This window comes from Sceloporus occidentalis, unplaced genomic scaffold (assembly GCF_023333645.1).
Source record: "Sceloporus occidentalis isolate IW3139 unplaced genomic scaffold, rSceOcc1.0.p SCAF_6, whole genome shotgun sequence".
In the NCBI taxonomy this organism is placed as follows: domain Eukaryota; kingdom Metazoa; phylum Chordata; class Lepidosauria; order Squamata; family Phrynosomatidae; genus Sceloporus; species Sceloporus occidentalis.
The window spans coordinates 96,429,575-96,450,227 of record NW_028316986.1 but is presented as its reverse complement, the minus strand read 5'-3'; the positions used below and the strand labels follow the sequence as shown (position 1 = coordinate 96,450,227).

General features: G+C 38.0%; 1 protein-coding gene and 1 long non-coding RNA gene across 7 annotated transcripts in view; one reads left to right on the top strand and one right to left on the bottom strand.

The window, feature by feature from the left end:
• The window catches only part of TPD52L1 (TPD52 like 1), a 152,274-nt gene that overhangs the window by 82,827 nt on the left and 48,794 nt on the right, over positions 1-20,653 (top strand). The window contains exon 1 of one of the 6 annotated variants that reach the window (XM_089530443.1): positions 18,694-18,738. The exons of the other annotated variants lie outside the window; for them this stretch is intronic. The gene's annotated coding sequence lies outside the window, so the exon portion shown is untranslated. Of the gene's footprint in view, positions 1-18,693; positions 18,739-20,653 lie in introns of those variants that run through there. 6 annotated transcript variants of the gene reach the window in all.
• LOC149311144 (uncharacterized) lies at positions 755-20,392 on the bottom strand. The gene is made up of 3 exons (XR_016281756.1): positions 20,370-20,392; positions 10,015-10,075; positions 755-793 (listed from the first exon to the last, which is right to left on the bottom strand). It is a non-coding gene; the product is annotated as an uncharacterized LOC149311144 (long non-coding RNA).

Here is a 20,653-nt window from a genome sequence, read left to right as displayed (position 1 = left end):
CTGATCTTCAGCCTTGTGTGGCATCTGCAATGGAAAATATCCTGCAGAAGCTAAAGGTACATATTGTTTTTATGTGTCTTTGTAAAATTAATAACATAACCAATACTTTGCATTCCCTCACCTTGCCTTTCCCATCTTAATTTTCATTTGAATGAGAGTGGAGTAATTCTTTAAGAATAAAGTACTATAAATTTTTTGATAACAGTATGCTGTAGGGGTTTCTTTTTAAATTTTGTTTGTACATGTACCATTTTAGCTTATTATCATGTTATGAAAGTAAAGTTGTGGCCCAGTATAGTATTGGATTTACAAAAATATCTACCCTAGTGCATCAGCCACTTTTTTGTAGCCTCTTTTAGCAGTTCTACATTTTAGAACTGGCCAAATTTGTACTGGCTTAAAATCTACACTAATGAAGAAAGGTCAAGTGGCAACAACAAACAAATGCACAAAAATGGATTTATGATGGGATGGCAACTTATGAACCCCCACATGTTGGATCCCAATTTCCATCAGCCCAACCAGAATGGCCAGTGGTCAAACATAGGAGTTTTAATCCTACAGTGTTGCAAAGATCATAGTTTGCCCACCCTTAATATATGAGAAGATCTTGTTCTGCTCCCAGTCCAAAATCCAGTCTCTCGAAAACAAACTGAAAATAGTCTTTTAATTACTGAGCTTACATACCTTTTCAGAATATATCTGTGATGTTAATTAAACTGAGCCAAACTTGCTACACAGTATTTTTTTCTCACAGGAATTGCAGTCTCAGTCTGATGGCCTCCAGCTAGAGCTAAAAGGAAAAGAAAATGTTCTGAATATCCTGAAGGTAGAGAGAGAACAACTTAGTAACCAGATCAGCTTGGTTTCATTCAGTATTACAGTCATGATTGGCTTGTAACCTTGTTGTCTTCTTTATCTCAACTCTTTAAAAAAGCTAAACAAATTGAGATTTCTGGTGCTCTTCTGAGTCCTGTTCAAAGTGAAAGTCCTTGGCATAGGAAACCGGCAGTAAAAATAAAAATTAAGGTTTGCATTATCAATCCACAATCAAACAGCTATTTTTAAAAGTCTAACTGAAGATAGTTAGGGTTTTTAATTGAGGTAATAAATAGCTAATTTTATTTTGATGTAAGAACCATAATTGTGTATGTTTACCTGGGTTGCAGCCTAAGAGAACCATTACCCCAGTCAGCACCAAGAGACAATTCTCGCAAGATTGGTGCTTCTTCCCATATCTAATCTGCAGTGTACACAGAGAACTTTTGAATGCTGTTGATTTATTGTAAGGAATAAATGAGAAAAAAATTCTCTTACAAAACTGATATGATGAGAATCCATGTGTCTCCCACAAATATGCTTGTATGTTTCTTTGACTTACATCTGTTGGTTTAGAAGTTCCACTCAGGAAAAGAAATAGTTTAGCATCCTAGACCTTCCTAAGAAAAACAGTTCATTTTTTGTTACCTTCACAGTTTCCTGCTTTCACACTTATGTTGTAAACAGTGGTAAAACCTAATTTAAAAACAAGCAAACAAATGGACTGCAGCAAAAGTATTGACCTAGAAAGCTGGCAATACACTAGAAAGAGGACTAACAAATCCACAAAATCGCAGACCCTCAAAGAAAACTTCTTCAAGATGGAAAATAGATGGTATTTGACTCCAAACAAAATGGCAAAGATTTACAAATTGTCCACAAATAGATGCTGGAAATGCCAGTCAGCAATTGGCTCTTGGTTCCATGTGTGGTGGACTTGCCCGAAACTTAGTAAATTTTGGAAACAAATCCACATAACAATTGAGAAGATCTTCCTGTTAAAATTCGAACTGAAAAAAGAAATTTACTTGTTGAACATGTTGAACAAAGTTCCAGCCCAGATTGAAAGGAAATACTGGCATATGTTACTTTATGTTATAACGGTGGCGAGGATGTCACTAGCCCAGAACTGGAAAAATAAAAACACACCATCCATAGATGAATGGTTGTTGAAACTCTCAGAGATGACAGAGATGGACAAATTCACGGCTCTTCTAAATAATAAAGATATAAAGCAGGAAGAGGAGGGGTGGTCTCCTCTAGTGACATTTTGCTTACAAAAGTGGAAGTAAAGGAAAGAGGTGTAGAAAGCATGAAGAATAAGTACATGGACAAGATCCAGATTAACTTTTGTTAAAACAATTAATTATTTATATAATCTGGTATGCTTACAGTAACAAACATAGAGATATGATGTAGTATATACCTATGAAAGATGACCGAAAAGCCGAGATGTTAAAATAAGACCATGAAATAACACGGCAAATCAGATCCAGCTATAGAGTGTACATTTGGAGGTGATAAATTTTTATTTGTCTGGTAAGGATTATTGCTTGTACAATAACCCTTTTTCTGTGGAGTATGTTGAAGTGGGTTTTTTATATATATATTCTATATAATTCTATAGCAAATAAAAACAAATTAAAAAACAAGCAAACTAAATGGCATTGGATTCATGATAATTGTTATTTTTATTTTTAAAAATGTATTCAACCTTCTATTATATGATATCAGGGCAGCATACAATAAAATCAGTTTAACAAACTTGAAACAATATAAAACAATAGGAAATAAAGAATAGAAAACCCCCACTAATAGCCTAGTCTTCAGATACAATTCCATTAATTTCAATAAACTCATTTTGAGATGACAGCATTAGGACCAGATTTCTCCACACAACTTGAATGGGGTTAGAAAAGTTAATGCAGCTTTTACTCTGAGGAGATAGAGACTATTCTGTGATCACAGCAGCAAGTTTTGTCAGCTTCTGCTCTTCATAGACGGTTGCTGCCTGGACGCTAACCTATCCGGATTACTTACAGGAACGCATCTCCCTATACAATCTGCCCCGCACTCTTAGAACAAGTGGGAAGAATTTGTTGGAGATACCGTCATCCAAATATGTTTCTACTTCCCTAAAGTCATTTAGCATAGCTGCCCCCAGACTTTGGAATGGACTCCCAGAGGAGACCCGCCTTATTACATCTTTAGAAATCTTTAAGAAGGCGGTAAAGACAGAGCTCTTCCGCCATGCTTATCCTCCTGACCTCCTGTGAAGATCACTAATATGGAACGAGACCAGCTGACCCCTTGATTGATTGATGTTACTCTTTTTAGATTTTTATGTGTTTATGTTTTTATGTTTTACTGTGGTTTTTATGGTGCTGTAATTTTAACCTTGTAATTTTAACCTTGCTGTGATCCCGCTTCGATCCATTGGGAGAGGCAGGAAGATAGAAATTATTATTATTATTATTATTATTATTATTATTATTATTGCTCATGCAGTTAAATGCATGGAATAATTTTTGCAATGTGAGAACAGGTTTTCTTTTTTCTTTTTTTCCAGGGTCACTTACACAAGCAACCCATCTGTAAACAGAGAAATTACACCAGTCTGGAGTTGGCTATGACATGCTTTTGTATATTCAAGCTTGTGAAAATTGTTGAGTCTTGATTATGCACATCTTGAAGAGCCAGACATTACTTGCCTTCAGTAAATCAAAACTCAGTAGGTGAAAAAGTAAGATTTAACTTGAAGCAAGTATAAATATAGGCAGTATATTTTTGAAGGGTAAGAGTCAGGCTTCAAACTTCAGGATTTTGTGCTTGTTTTATATTTTTCGAAATACACCACCTTGTGGTGAAATTCTGTATTACTGCTTTATACGATGAAATTTCAGTATACTGTATTTGTTTAATTCAATTTTTCATTAGGCAGAAAAATCTAATTATTAGTCCCTACTAGAGTAGACTCACTGAACCTATAGGATTTACAAGAATATGGAGTTACCATTCAGCATTTGATTCAATTGTCTATTCTAGCTGCGACTAGCAACTGCCAAAATGGTTTTGTGTTGTAATTTGTTTATCCTTAAATACAAATAAATCTTCCACAACAACAAAAAACAGTGCAAGTATAGAGAGCTGGGACTGGTGAAAATCAATTTCTCTGATTTTCTAATTATTTTGCTAGTAAAATCTGTATGTTTAAGGATAAAGCTGAAAGTATAATTACAGTATATCTGCTAGATCTTTGGCTGTTGTTCCACAAGGCTTGTGCTGATGGATGCTGCTATGTACTTATTGCATCAATGAGTATTGTTTTGATGCTTTTAAGCCTTTTTCTGAATATGATTTTAGCTAATTTTTGTTGCTGTTGTTGGGACAGCAAACCTGCTGTTTCCCCAAAACTGGGACTCTAGCTGTTTTACAAATTAAAATGAGTACTATAGACTCGAGGGCAGCTAACAACAACAATAGACTTAAAACATACAAAAGATCAAAATCAAAACAGAATTAAACTGTGAGCAATATTAAAACAATTTAAAAAAGGAAAAGAACAAGCTCAACAATATGATTAAAACAGTGCAACCTCTTAAAGCTGTATGCTTAAAAATCTTCACTTCTAAAAGCAAGGCAGAATAAAATAGTATTTGTCTGATGGCATTCTAGCCTCCCTAGGAAGGAAGTTCAATAGCCTAAAGACAGCCACTTAGATGTTCCTGCCTTGTTTCCTCAAAAACTACACTGGTGATAGTGAGATAGAGAATAACCTCTTCTGAGGATTCAGGGCCTGGGCTGACTTATATGAGGAGATATTATCTGCCAGATAGCCTGAATTTAAACCACATAGAGCTTTATAGGTCATGACCAGCACTTTGAATTGTGCCCAGAAATAGACTGGCAGCCAGTAGAGCTGTGGCAACAAGAATGTCATATGCTCCTTGCAGCCAGCATTAGTGAAAACCTGGCTGAAAGCTCTTTTTACCAAACACATTTCAAAGGCAGACCTATGTGGAGCATGTTACAGTAATCCAAATGGGATGGAAATAGGATATGTTTCACTGTAGGTAGATCAGGAGTGTCCAGGAATGAGAACAGTTGGCACACTGACTTTACATGTGCAGAAGCACCTCCGACCACCAAAGAAACATGGACCACAAATAATAATAATAATAATAACAATAATTATTATTATTATTATTATTATTTCTATACCGCTTTTCTGCAGTGATCAAAGCGGTGTACATAGTAAAATTATTAAAACAACATAAGATTAAAACCACATAACATTAATTACAATATACAATTAAAATCCAATTCATAGGTGTATGGAAGTGAGAGGGAGGAAAGGGGATCGAGCATAACTTTAGTGTACATGGGGGAATGCTTGGTTAAAGAGAAAGGTTTTAAGTCTCTTTTTAAACAGTTCAAGGGAAGTAATGAGACGGAGCTCCTCGGGAAGACTATTCCAATGCTTGGGGGCCATTACTGAAAAGGCCCTCTGAGAAGTAGTAACATATCTTGAAGTAGGGACTTTGAGCAAGTTCTTCCCGGTTGTTCTGAGAGTGCAAGGCGGATTATATGGGGAGATGTGGTCCTTCAAGTAACTCGGGCCCAAACGATGTAGGGCTTTATAGGTAATTACCAACACCTTGTATTGCACTCGGAAGCGAATAGGCAGCCAGTGTAGATCTTTTAAGATTGGTGTTGTGGTCAAACCTGGAACGACCGGTGACCAATCTGGCGGCCATGTTTTGTACTAATTGAAGCTTCCGAGTTTGGTACAAGGGTTGCCCCATGTAGAGCGCCTTACAGAAATCCAAACGAGAGGTTACCAGACCATGTACCACCGTTTTAAGGTCCCTTTGGCCCAGGTAGGGTCACAGTCGGCATATCAACACAAAGGCCCACAGTTGATTTCAGGGGTGCATCCAAACTGCTTACAGTGGGCTCTCCACATTAGCTGGGATTAGGGGCACAAGACCCTCATGATAGTGGGAAAACTGCAAATAAAAAAACACACACACAATTTTTTTTAACCCAAGAGAACACCTTTCTAGGAATATCTAGGTCCTTCAGCACAAGTCTGTGGTCAGCATCTTCTGGAAGTTGTCCATAGAATTGCACTGAAGGACCTACAAATATCTAGAGAAATGTTCTCTCTAGGAATCTCTAGGTCACTTCTGTGCCAGCATGACTTCTGGCAGCTGTTGATGATAGAGTTGTGCTAGAGGACCTAGTGATTCCTACAGAGAACATATTAAATTCATGAATAATCAAAGCCGCAAAAGTCAAAGCCACAAATGTGAAGGGCCAACTGTACTTGCATCTTCAGGAGGATTGTAACCTCCTAATTGCAAATGTTAAAAACTTTACAAAGTGCAAAGGAAATAACACTTTTAGCAGCTAAAGAGCTATATAGCCCTTATGTAGACAATTTGGAGGGCTTTTTCCTCTTTGACCAGACCCCAATTCCTGGAATAGAACAATATGCACTATGTTCCAGTTAAGGGGATAGTATCACAGCTGACATCATTAACTGCTTCAGGCCCAATTCAGCTTAATACATTTGAAGCACTGATGGGAAAACAGAGAGTTTCCAATCAGGTGTGACATAAGCAAAAGGGTTGTATGAATTAGCAGATCTCAGTGTCCTTATATTCATGGTGTGGTTCTGCATGCATTACACTGTAATTCACATTTAAATTACACTTACTTGAATGTAGTTACAGTTGGCCCTTTGTATCCATGGATTCTTTATCCACAGATTCAAGCATCCATGGCTTGAAAATATTTTAATATAAATTTCAAACAACGAACCTTTATTTTGCCATTTTATATAAGGAGTACCTTTTTACTGTCCATTGTATTTAGTGGGACTTGAGCATCCATGGATTTTAATATCCACAAAGGTTCCTGGAACTGAACTCCAGCAGATAGCAAGGACCCAGTGTATTTGGGTATATAGGTCTGTGTGTTGTTAATAGAAAACAGGTCTTTGCAACTTGCTTTTGAAGTACACACATGATCTTTTTGTTTTTTGTTTTCTGAAGAGTATTTCAAACAGATGATAAACAAAAATAAAACAGTAGCATATAACAAAGAAATTGAGGCTCCCCCCCCCCCCCCTTATTCTGTCTTACTAGAAATCCAGCTGCAGCCACATGCCTGGAAGGAAACAATGAACAAACAGACTTGTGGCTTTGGCTTCATTTCAGTCTGTGTTATCTCTAATAGTGTGTTAATTAATGTGATTAAAGGAACAATCTTTTTTCTTCTTTTTTTTAGAAAAAGTGTTCAGTTATACTCTTTGAAAATAAATATGTAGTTGTACTGGCAAAAGCTTTGGTATCAAATGTTCCTCCTTTAGTGAATCATTCAAAAGAAAAGAGGGCTTTGGTCGATGAAATTATAGAACTGAAGAGAATAAAGGAACAAAAAGACAGGTTAATTTCTGAAAAAGAAGTGGAAATATTACAAGCTAAGCAGGAACTAGAACAGCAACAAATGAATTTGAGTAGCAGAGAGTAGGCAACCCTTGTGTTACAAACAAAGGAATGTTGATTTCTTTGGTAGTAGTAATTAGAAACAATAGTATGGTTATTTTCTTATTCTTGATTGGCAGTGCATAGTATCATAAAGGTGGAAAGTGTAGGCCTTCACACACCAATCCTAATCCATATCCATTTCATATAATAAATGTGAGAGCACAAATAGATCATAGAGATGTCTTAGAGGCCTGGTACAAACGGGCGCTTTGTGGTGTGACGGTGGCAATTTTAGGGTTGGGGAGCATGCAGCAACTGCACACTTCTGAACCCTAATACATATGGGTGGCGCCATCTTGATGCAGCGCCATCCATACAGTGCATGCATCCATGAGGTGTCTTGTGCAACGTGTCCAAACAGCATGGCTCAAAAAACACATCACCACAACACCTCTGGCGCAAATGTTGCCTTGGTGGCAGCGCAGGAAAGAGCTCCATTTTGGAGCTCCTTTTTTGCAGCAGATTGTTGCCGCAGCCGTGCAGTTGTCACAGCAGGGATCCAGAGAAGAAAGGGATGGCCTTTTCTTCTAATCTGTACCGGGCCATAGTTTTAGTATAATAACCCTCCTACCCTCACTGTAGAATAACTCCATATCAGTCGAGCAAACCTCTTTTTGTGAACAGACCCAAACCCAGAAGTGTAATTTGTATGCTGACATTTGAGAAACTAGCAAACAACAGCTATTTTTGAGTCCAAAATGCAGAGATATAATACTATATATCCATGCTATAATGGCAATGTGCTACATGTTAAGTTGACCATATTTGGAAATAATGGTAGCATAAATTTCCTTGGTCTTTGGAATACTGAGCTTTCACATGTTGAAATTAAATTAAGGTGAAGCAGCAGTCTGAACAGCTGCAAGCATTGGATTGCAGCTTTCTGAAAAGAAATTCAACTTTCTGTTTTCCCCAAATCCACGCAGCCATGTTTCAGTGTTATTACTCTGTTATGCAGATCACTTGGTGTGTCATGAAAGGGTTTATCTGCACGCACACATTCCATCATTCAGAAACTATACACAGAAAACAGAAAGTTGTATTTTTTGCATGGAATGTAGGAGTGCTAAACCTGCAGTTCAAGATGTTTTTGTATGTCTTATACCCCCTTTTCTTTGCTATTTCTACTCACAGAGCTCTTATGCATTTAAGCAGGAAATGTAGCTATTCAACAGATAGTAATGAGGATTACAGAAAGTTTGGAATGTTAACTTGAGGCATCTAAAATTGCCTAACTGCGCCTATACTTGCGAAATGGGAACAGTCTTACCTACTGAACCCAAAATTACTCTAAGGATTACTGAGCTAATGTAGAAAAAATATTTTATGTGCTTATAAAAACAGAGCTGGTAAAAGACTTCAGCTTCCAGAACCTCCCAGTCAGCTTAACTCCTGCAGTGCAGAAATCGATAGGTCACTCTATCATTTTAAATCTCTAAAGCTCCAGAATGTGATGCGAATCAAAGCTGTAATTTGACTCATTGGCGAAACACAGTTAGAAACAGTACCAAGTTTGTTTCTTCCAAAACAAGGAGGCAATGCAATTACTGAGCTTTGTCTCATATCGGCCTCATTCCCACTACCTTTTAAACTGGGTCACAAATCGGTTTGAACTGGTTCAAACGACCATGGTTCCCACTTAAACCGAATCGCTGAAGATATTCCAAGAGGGGAGCCATGCGATAGACCAATTTAATCTTCATATTTTTTTTATTAACCTGCATCTTTTTGATGCTGATGTTTTCCGCATCTTTTTCGATAAATTGATTCCGCACAAGTGTGAACCAGATGTGGATCAGAATTGATTTAAATTTGTCCTTCAGCTGGCTGGAGTGGGTCCATTTTGAATTGATTCATGCATGCATGTGAACCACAAGTGGATTATTTTAGAGGGAAAAATGCAAATGGGGCAAATGTAGTGGGAACCACGCTCCGCTGTCAAATTGATCCGTCGATTCGGATCACCCACCGATTTATCTGTAAGTGGGAATGAGGCCATCATTCCTTCTATAGATTATTGAGATATAACAGTCACAAGCATTTCACTGTTTTTAGTTTCATTCTATTTAAATGTTATGGCTTTATCCAAAGGAACCCTGAGAGTTACACTTCAGTGAGATACTTAGAATTCTCAGCCAGAGAGCTCTAGTCCCCAAAACTACAGTTCCCAAGACACTTTCAGTGCTGACCTCACTGCAGAATTAAAGTTAAATTAATCCTCAGTTCCTGTCTCTTTAGGATAGCTTTATACCTTCTAAGTACCTCACCAAACTGCCATTCTCAAGGTTCATTTGGATGGAACCATTATACGTAATGATATTTTGGAATATAAACTGATATAACTCTGTGGTTTGCATATACTTGTACTCTTTTTAAATGAAACGTGGAATCCAGAAAAACTAATGTTGTTAGTCAGCACCATTAAATACCTCTGGCTGCTGCCTGCAGACGCCTCTAAATAAAAAGATCCCTGACCACTGCTACCAAAAGCCCTTTAAAATTTAAATAGCCCTGGCAGCTACCCATAGCCGCTTCTAAAGGAAAAGATCCCCAGCTGTTGTTTAAATGAGTTTTTATTCCTTCTGAGAACTGATTTGAACACAGAAAAATTACAAACAACATTTATATGGTTTATACTCACCATTATTGTTTGTCTTTTCTTCAACTTCATCATTTTAGTCATAACCAAGATTTACTGTGGGCTAAAATGAGGAAAGAGAAAAAGCTGAAACACCGATGACAAATGGTTATATAAATTTAAACATATCCAAACATTTTTAGAAACTCATAAGTGATTTATTGTAACATTTTAAGATGTTATTTGACTCAGAACATGTGTAAAATATTAATGGTAAATGCTGAAGGAGAAATTATCTTTTTACAGCTGCAGTTCCAATAGACATTTTATTGGGATTAAGATCTATTGAATTCAGTAGGGCTTATTTTAAGTAGATGTATACAGGCTACACTGTAAATGTACTTTTTCTTTGTTAATTATTAGCCACTTAGACCTGAAAGGAAGGCTGTGACTGAAATAAGTACATAAATATCTGAATTTGGTTATGTTAATATAAAAACGAATCTTCTTATTTTGGTACCAAACAATAATATTGAATCAATGTAACATTATAGAGAATGTTCTAATTCTTGATTTGAAGGAAATTTTAATGAGAATCATTGTCAAGCATAAAGTAAATACATTTTACAATGGATAGAATGGGAAGTGAATCTAACTGAAAAAAATATGTTTTACATATACTGTGATAGAGATTATAGGAGTGTAGATATGTAAGGAAAACAAAAGTAGGTATACAGAAACAAAATTATGACAAAATGTAATGTATTATCTGTCTGTTTAAGAAATATAATCATAGATGTAAAGTCCTTTTGAGCTAAGTGATGTCATCTTGATCACATCATTGTGATAAAAGGGGGGATTCATTCTCATAGTCATGAATGTTGATGTTCTCTATTACTGAGCTCTAGAGTTAATCATTATACAAAATATACTGTTAAAGTGTATACAAAAATGAAAGAAATAAAAAAGTAAAATGAGACTGAACCAAGTCCTAAGCATTTGTATTAGTGTTATCAACATGCTGCTCTGGCAATCTAGTTGAAGTGTGAGTGCAAGCTCATTTGGGAAGTTTGTGGAACTTTTGCCTTGTTTCATTTTATGATAGCCTTGGCATCATATATTGTTTGTTTGCAGGGCCACAAAAGATGTCCTTACTTCCACTGCAATGCTGCCAGTACCATTCATAGCAACTAGTCTATGCTCAAAAAGCCCTATGATGCTGGTCCAGTTCAGATGTAACACTACACAGTGGTTTAACATCAGGAGGATGAACCAGAAAAACTGCAACTGTCCACTTCAGAAAATAGAGTAAACCAGTTTCACTAGATTCAGCTGTAACAGGAAACTGTGGCTAGGTTTGAACCAATCAGGGTCTGAAACCACAATTGCATTCTGGTTGATTTGAATTAATCACAGTCTCCTGACTTCTGAAGTAATGGAAATAAGATGTTGGTATTACCAAGTCATTCTTGGCTAGGAAAAGCCACAACCCACAGTCACATGAGACTTCCCTCATCCCAGCATCTGAGACAGGAATCCAAACTTCTTTTTCAGTTGGGTCCATTGACTCCTCTCTCTCCAGTTTTTTTTTTTTTTCTATCCTGCCTTGGCAGCTGGATGCACTTCACTTCTAAGCTTATTTCCCTTTAAGTTTATTTGTAATCTAACGCTTACCTCATTTTACTTATTAATCTTTATTCAAATTTTCCTCCCTAATAGTAACAACAATTAAAACTTAATTCCCTTCCCTCTTCTTCCTAATTTTTGAATACTCCATTTCGTGAAGATAGAAATTGAGTTTTAGACATAAAAATTATCAAAAATGGAAAGAAAGGCAATGGAATCTGAGTCAAGGACTGAAAAAGATCTGCAGTGGCTAGCCAGGCTATGGCAAAACAGAAAAAATACCTTGGCTTCCCTTGTTAAATGCAAAGACCCGGAGGAGATCCAGCCGAAACTTCAGTTGGCTGCTTTCAAGATTGCCTCTGAAGATGTCTTCAGAGACAAGTCAGATCTAGTTGACTTGCAAAAGAGAACCAGAGAGGAGTTGCTAGTTCTTTTGATTGCTACCCAGCAAGTCTCAAATTGAGATCCAGAAAATCAAAGTAATTCTGAATCACTACGTCTGATCAGACAGCAGAAATAATACTGAGAAAAATATTTGATTCTTCCACTGAGAGTCATTTCAAGCAGCTTGCTGGATTGACACAGCAGAGTTCAAATTAAAAGACTGCTCTGGATAGGAAAGAAGTCACAAACAGAAGTGACAGCTTTCAATATCCATCCCTTGTGTACACAAAAAAGGGGGAAATATACAAACCAGAGGCTTGTGTGATTTTCATGTCACATCAAACTTACCATCAGATGCATAACATCTGAACCAAACTAATATCCCATGACTGCCACATATTCCCCTAACTAGAATTAGTGGGAGCACGATGGCTGTTCATAAGAATACGGTGATTTGAGAATCTAATAATAGAGAATATATACTTTTGAACATAATAATCTTCATTGCCTTCAAGTAGTAGTAGTAGTAGTAGTAATAATAATAATAATTATTATTTATTTATTTATTTATTTATACCCCACCTCTCCAATGAGATTGAGGCGGCTACCTGAGGGGATGACCCTCAGCTTTAGTTTTATGAGAGAAGGAGAAGAACATTTGTCTGCTTCTCATAAAGGTAAAGGTAGTCCGGTGACATGAATGTCTTGTCATGACCAACTGTAGGTGGTGGTGCTAATCTCTGTTACTAAGCTGAAGAGCCAGCATTGTCCGAGGACTACTCCAGTGTTCATGTGTCCAGCATCACTGCACCAAACGCTGATACCTGTCAGGGATTGAAGGGTTAAAACACAGCACACAGGGAAATGCTTGATGTGTGTGTGTTTGACCATGAGCATTTCAGCAGAAGGACAAGGTTGATCAGCACAGTTGATGCTCATTGGCTCAAGGACACTTTAGTGTCTAGGTGCACATAGCCATGGATGATGAAACCACCTGGCTGGATTGCACAGGGGACACTTGTCATGGTTACACACAGGAACTCACTGGGTTTGGGAGACCACATGGTCTGGAGTCTATATAAACCCAGGGGTTGCAAGTGATAGCTTGTGGGTTTGTAGTAGGAGTTGGTTTGGAGTTTTGGAGATCTGTACTTGTATTATAGCACTGTGAATAAAGAGCACTTCGGGAGACTTTGCTTCTCTGGTGGTTTATCAGTAGAAGTCTTGCCTTGCTTTGCTGAGTGTCCCCGGAGGTTCCTGCATTACTTCAGTTCCTGGAAGACATCCAGTTGCTGTTATCTCAACTGCTTTTGGAGCCACGCTTCAGCTTCTAAAATTGCTAGCTCTGCTCAAAAGGTCTGATTTAACCACAGGACTCGTTTGAGTTGCTGACAGTGGTTGTTGGACCCCAGCAGTTGCGCTGACAATACCTTCCCACTGAGAAGTGGTACCTATTTATCTACTTGCATTTGCATGCTTTTAAACTGCCTAGGTTGGCAGAAGCTGTGGCTAGTGACAGGAGCTCACCCCATCATGCAGCACTCAGGTTTCAAAGTACCAGCCTTCTGATCTTCTGATCCTCTGAATTGGCATCTTAACCACTAAGCCACCATATCCACCCTGCTTCTCATGCCACACATAATTTTAGATACCTCCTTATTCAGCCTTTTTCTAATTTAAGAATCCCCATACACTTCCTCTGGGAGTTTTTCTAGTCTCCTTATCAATGTGATCATCCTTTTCTAGCTCTCCAATACTTTTTGATTTATCAACTGACTCATCTGTCTTAAATGGTGGACAGTGATTCATGCCACATAATAACACTGCACAGCCAAAACTAGAAATTAAATTGCCACTCCTGTGATAGGATTGTGTTTTCCTGTGAGGCAAAAGGAGAAGCTGACAGCTCCCATGTCAGACAGGCTATTGCTGAGGAGCCAGACCAGGCAGCAGTAGTAGTGGGACATGATACTGACAGAGCATCTCTCAGAGACAACTGTAGTGGCACCACAACTAATGCTTGGTAGTACTTCACAGAGAGAGGCTACAGTAAACCTCCTTTTGAAGATCTTTTACCAAAATAACCCTATGATATGACAATCCACAGTGAAACAATATACAGTGCCCAGGTTAGATAACATTCAGTAAGCTACTGGGGTAAAGCAGAGGACAAGAAATGAAGGATAGTGACATATTGGATTTTGTGAGGCAAACAGTTTCTTCACTGCAAACAATTTGGAAGCAACCTAAGAAGCAATTGTGCACGTGGACATCACCTGATGGTCAATATATAAATCAAATAGACTGAATAATTGAGAGCAGAATAAAGACTGCTTCATTTTCTCTGCAAAAACAAGATGAGGAGCAGATTATGGCACAGACCATGACTGCTAATATAAAAAATTGGAGTAAAGCTGCTGTTGTTAACTGTCCTCAAGTCAACCTTGATTCATGATGACCCTGTGGATGAGACATGTCCAAGACTCCGTGTCCTCTACTGCTCTGCTTAAGTCTTGCATATTCATGCCCATGACCTTCCTAAAGAATATTAAAGCAACCATCATGCCAAAATATAACCTGAAGAACACGCCTGTAGGATGTAAAAATAATATTAAAAATAGATTTGCACCATTAAGCCTAATTGGTAGAAGCCAAAAGAACTCTAGACTGAAGCCAGAGAGGAATGCAAAAATACAGTATCTTCAGCCGAGAGAGAGAAAGAGAGAAAGAGAGAGAGAGAGAGAGAGAGAGAAATGGATAATAGATGAAACTCTTCAAACAGTTAAGGACAGACAAGAAGCAAAAGCAAAAGATGACCGACAAGCTGTACAGACCAACCATAGAGGCCGGCATGGGGGTGACATGGGGGTGTGGCGTCTGCATGATGCATGCCCCGACTTCAACCCATGCCGGCATGACGCCATGTGCCCCACCACACGGTGGGTGGCATCACAGCGCTCCTCTGGTGCTGCATCCAAATGATGCAGCACTAAAGGAACACAGAAAAGCCACAGCACCGACAGCTATGGCACCCTTTCTGCAGCGCAGAAAGGACCCACTTTTTGCAGCTCCTTTTTGCACTGCAGAAAGGCCAGATTGGGGGCATGATGTGCAGTTGCCATGGCCCCAATCTGGTGAAGAAAAAGGCAGCTGCAGGCCACTCCTTAGGGGTGGTCTGTACAGCCCCTGAAATAGTGTCAGAACCCTGCATGCAGCTATTCAGGAACTTACTCATAAGGACAAAGAGAACTACTATAATAATCAATACAGAGAAACAGAGGATGAGAACAACAAAAAAAACCAAGACAACTCTTAACCAAGATCCAAGAAATCAAAGGGAAATAGGGATGCTCTACAACCAGCAGGGGAACACATTACATGACCATGTACAAATTAAAAGATCATGGAAACAATAGACTGAAGAACTTTACAAAAGAAATTAAAGGATGACAGATTTATTGAAGGAAGAAACATTTGAATATGAACCTACACATTTAGAAAAGGGAGTGGAAGCTGCACTCAGAGCACTTGGGAGAAATAAATCTCCAGAGATACCAACAGAGTTGCTTCAAACAACAAAGACATATTCTTATCTAGTTCTAAATAAAATCTACCAATAAATAAAGAAAACAAAAGAATGGTCCAAGGATTGGAAACACACAATATACCTTCCAAACCTCAAGAAAGGGGACACTAGGAATTGCTGTAATCAGAGGACCATTGCATCAATCTCCCATGCAAGCAGTGTAATGCTGAAAATTTTATGACAAAGACTTTTACCATATATGGAGATCTCCGGTAGGAAGAGGAACTAAGAATCATATAGCGAACATACATTGGATAACGGAACATGCAAAGGATTTTCAAGAGAAAATCAGCTTGTGGCCCTGTACAGACGGGCCCTTTGAAGCATCATGGTGATGTGCTAGGGTTGCCTCGGGGCGGCATGTGCACATGCCCTGCAACCCTAGCACGTTGCCATGATGCCATAGCCATGTGGTGCGCACAGCTATGATGTCACTACTTCGCGGCGTCCAGATGGAGCCATGCGGCAGCGATGTGCTCGCACCACCACCAACCGTTTACAGCAGTGCAAAAAGGAGCTGCTTTTCAGCGCTCCTTTTTTTTGTGCAACCATGCCACGCAATTTGGTTGCTGGATAGTAAGGAAAGCTGATAGGAAGAAAGTTCTGTAGATACCGTAGACTGCTAAAATAAATAGGTCCTAGAGCAAATCATGCCTGAACTCTCCCTAATAGTCAAGATGACTGATCTATTGTACTATGGATATATGATGAGAAGACAAGACTCCCTAGAAAATATAATAATGCTTGGGAAGATAGAACGGGGTCAGAAAAGAGGAAGACCGTATCAGACAGAGTTAAGAGAGACCACAAGGGCCATCCAAGCTAACCTCCTTTCATGGAGACAGATAGACTCAGTCAAGGAAGCAATGACCCTGAGTCTGCAAGATGTAAGCAGGGATGTTTATTTGTTTTTATTTATTAGAGTACTTATACCCTTCAGCCCTAAAGGCCATCAGAGTGGCTTACAATTATTATTTTTAATTAGACGGTTGATAATAGGGTGACTTGGAGGTCTGTCATTCAAGCTATAAGTTAAAGTTGATGGTAGACTAGGCTCTGGGACTCGTGGTTAATGGAGAAAATGGCAGATAATAACAACAGAATGAGAGGCTTACACTCCGGATTGACCTTTCATAAGATTTGACACCCATTTATTGAATACATCCAGCAAGATTTAGTCTCTAGACATCCCCCAATTTTAGCTAAATTTTTATGGAAATATGTCTTTCAGGATCCCTGAATACACACCTTTTATCTATAATTTTCAGGGCCTTTTCTGGGTTATTGCCTTTATTTATTGTTCTTTTGGTGTACTGTTTGTTGTCATGTTTTGTTTTAGAATGTATTAATAAATTTTAATTAAAAAAAGTTAAAGTTGACTTGACAGTAGTTAACAACAATAACTACTTAGGCCAATAATCTGTACATTTGCTGGGATTAACAGTAATGTGATTTTTAATATTTACTTTTACTGTTTTTATTCAGAGGCCTTGAGCATGATTTTTAATGGAAAGATTAGAATAAAACCTAATAAATAAAATTAATGCATATCAGTAACAGGAAGCTAATAAGCATTTTTGGTGGAAGGATGAAATTAAAATCTGAGTAACAGGAAACTAATAAACTATATTTGGCAATATTCATTTTATTATGAACATCCTTTATTGTTCTGCATTTAGGAAAAAATTGTTTGGAGTACATCCCCCTGAATCCCCCAAACATCGTGCTCCCTGGGGAATCTAGGAAAAGGTAATGGGGGGGGGGGGGAGAGTAATTTTCCAAGTTCACTTTATTTAAAGTGCTGTGTAAGATTTGTATAACTGAACATTTTGTAATTTTGTTGTATATGTATTCATTTTAAATATATACATGATCAGTTAAGAGTGGTTGCTATTTAGTTCATAAGATATTTTTTCACCATGATCACTGGAACTCTTCAAATGTTTTGGCTGCCATTTTTCTCACTTATAACAGTCATTACTTAAGAAGTTGTTTTTTAGACTGTAATCAATAGGTTTTTATATTCAAGCATGTTTCTTCCAACATGGATCCCATAGTGGCTAACAACAAAAATTTTAAAAGTGGCATGTAGTGTTTTCCAGCGTTGCCTCATCTCAAACCATCAAAATAGTTTGGTTCCCTTGGCTTCAGTGGTCCTTATACTGTACATATGATCAAATGTATCTGTTTAAAAATGTGCTAAGCACACAACAATACATCCGTCTCACATCTTTGGATAAAGAGCAAATTATTTTTGTAGCCTAAGGAGAAGCAAAGATTGCAAAGGGCCAGTTTTTCCAAGAAAGCAGTTAATAACACATTCTGTAGTAATTCAGATTCACAATCAGTTCACAGGTAGATTGTAGGGAAATGTTTTTAAATGCATAAAATGAAGGCCGCTTTGGACATTTTAGACTTATATCTATGAGAAGTAAGATGCTATATGAAATTGGTCCTTTTGCAATACTTCAGAATGCTTTGGGGACTGTTTATAGTCTTAGATTCATTTTTTGCTTTCCCCTGAAATCAGGGGAAATATTTACAGTACATGTATTTGATCCTACTGGCATTTGCCCATGTAAAGAACGAGAGGTTGTGCATCTAATGTTTTTAATACATGGATTAAGGCTTCTTGACTTTTTTCCTTGGAACAAAGACAGGTATGCAAGCTAAGCTTTTGAGATGCAGCTTTCTCAAGTCCTTGAATGACATGCTTTCAGAAACTCTCAAAATATGAGCAGTTGTCCTTTGAGCTGTTAGTTTTCCACACTTGCTAAAGAGAGAGGGGGGGGGGGGGAATTCAGTTTATGATCTAAGATGCACTGGGCTCATTGACCAGGGAAACATTTTCCTAAACAGTACAGATACCACATGGATAACGGTAGGTTGAAGCCAATGCATCTGTGTAGACGCCAAAAATTTGTATGGTTTACTGTTTCCTTCTTCTGCCCTTCAGAACCATGGCTAGCCTTGTTCTTAAATCAGTGGTTGCCTCTGCCACCAGATGGTCACAATGCCGAGATCCAGGCTATTCCCTTTCTTTGAGGACAAAATCATTTATTTGACATGATATGCACTGTATTCTGTAGACTAGTTTGCTATCCTTAGGTGAGGTGGAGGATGCTGTCCCATCACCAGTGTCGATCTGAAATTGCCAGGGACTGATTGAAGAGCCAGTCTAGTCACCTTCTGTGAGTGAAACAGGGACAGGGCTCTATTTTGCCATTGCCTCAGGCAGCAAATCTCCAAACAGGCCCTGCTTAGAACAGTTGTTATCTATGACAATGGGAGATGGAGAACTGTGGCTGCCCAGCTGTTTTGGACTGAGTGTTTGAGTGTCCCTTCAAGTCACCCACTGACCCCATGGATTTCATAGGGCATTCTTAGGCAAGGAATACTCAGAGGTGACTTTGCCAGTTCCTTCCTTTGAAATATCACCTACAGTACCTGATATTTATTGGCAGTCTCCCATCCAAGTACTACTCAGGGGGCTGACCCTGCTTAGCTTTCAAGATCAGACTGGATCCAATGCTTTTAGGGTATTATAATGTCCATGTGTGTCTGTGTCCATGTGCCTTCAAGTCATCTGTTGATTTATGGTGACCTCATGAATTTCATAGAGTTTTCTTAGGCAAGGATTCATCAGATCCGGTTTTGCCAGCTCCTTCCTCTGAAATATAGCCTATGGTACCTGGTATTCATTGGCACTTTCCCATCCAAGTACTAACCAGGCCTGACCCCACTTGGCTTCCAAAACCAGACAGGATCTGGTGCCTTTAGGCCATGTTTCTGTGTGCCTTCAAGTCACCTGTTGACCCATGCCAAACTCACAAATTTCATAAGGTTTTCTTAGGCAAAGTGTAGTCAGAAGTGGTTTTGTGGCCTTTGGCAGTTGAAGCCTGTGACATACGCAAGAGAAGAGCCTGAGTTGGGGGTCCTACAACATACACATTAGCTGCACACACACCTCTTCACCAACAATCCCCCTCACACACACAGAAACACACACACCTCACACTACACACAGAGAAGCCTATTTTCAATCAGTCAGGTCCAAAACACACTGCAGAAATAATCCAGTTTGAGACTGCTTTAACTGCCTTGGCTTAATGCTAGCGAATCCTGGGAATTGTAGTTTATTGTGGCATCAGAACTCTCTCTGACAGAGAAGACCAAAGGTCTCACAAACACTACAGTTCCCAGAATTCCCTAGCATTCAGCCAGGGCAGTTAAAGTGGTTTCAAACTGGATTATTTCCACAGTGTGTTTTGGACCTCAGTCATAATTTATTATGGTTCCTAGGCCCCAAATCCAGACATTCAGTTGAGAGAAAACAATTTTCAGTCTAGATATGCAAAGTTCTCAAAAAATCCTGCAAAGGAGGAGAGGAAGTTGCTAAATATAAGGTCCAAAACACACTGCAGGAAAAATCCAGTTTGAAACTGCTTTAACTACACTGCCTCAGTGCTAATTAGGGAATCCTGGGAACTGTAGTGTTTGTGAGGCATATTAAGGCTATAAATTATTGTATCGATTTGTTTTAAGGAAGGAGGGGACAGTGGGATTTATTTTATTGCATTATATAATAATAATAATAATAATAATAATACAATAAAACAAATTTCACTTTATTATTATTATTAGTAGTAGTATATATAAAATTATTATTATTATTATTATTATTATTTATATCCTGCCTATCCCTATGGATTGAGGCGGGTTAGAGCAAAAAGAAGTACAAACAAATAGTAGAACATAATCAAAATTACACAACCCAACCCTCCACCAACATCAAAACAAAACAATCAAAATGGTTTTTTACTGATGTAAGCTGCCTCAATCTTGTTGAAGAGGTGGGCTATAAATAATAATAATAATAATAATAATAATAATAATAATAATAATAATAATAAATTATTTATTTTATTTACTATATTTATACCTTGCCCTTCAGCCCTATAGGCTCTCAGAGTGGCTTACAATTATTATTATTTGTAATTAGATGGTTCCCTACCCCTATTATTATTATTATTATTATTATTATTATTATTATTATTATTATTATTATTATTATTATTATTATTATTATTATTATTATTATTAATT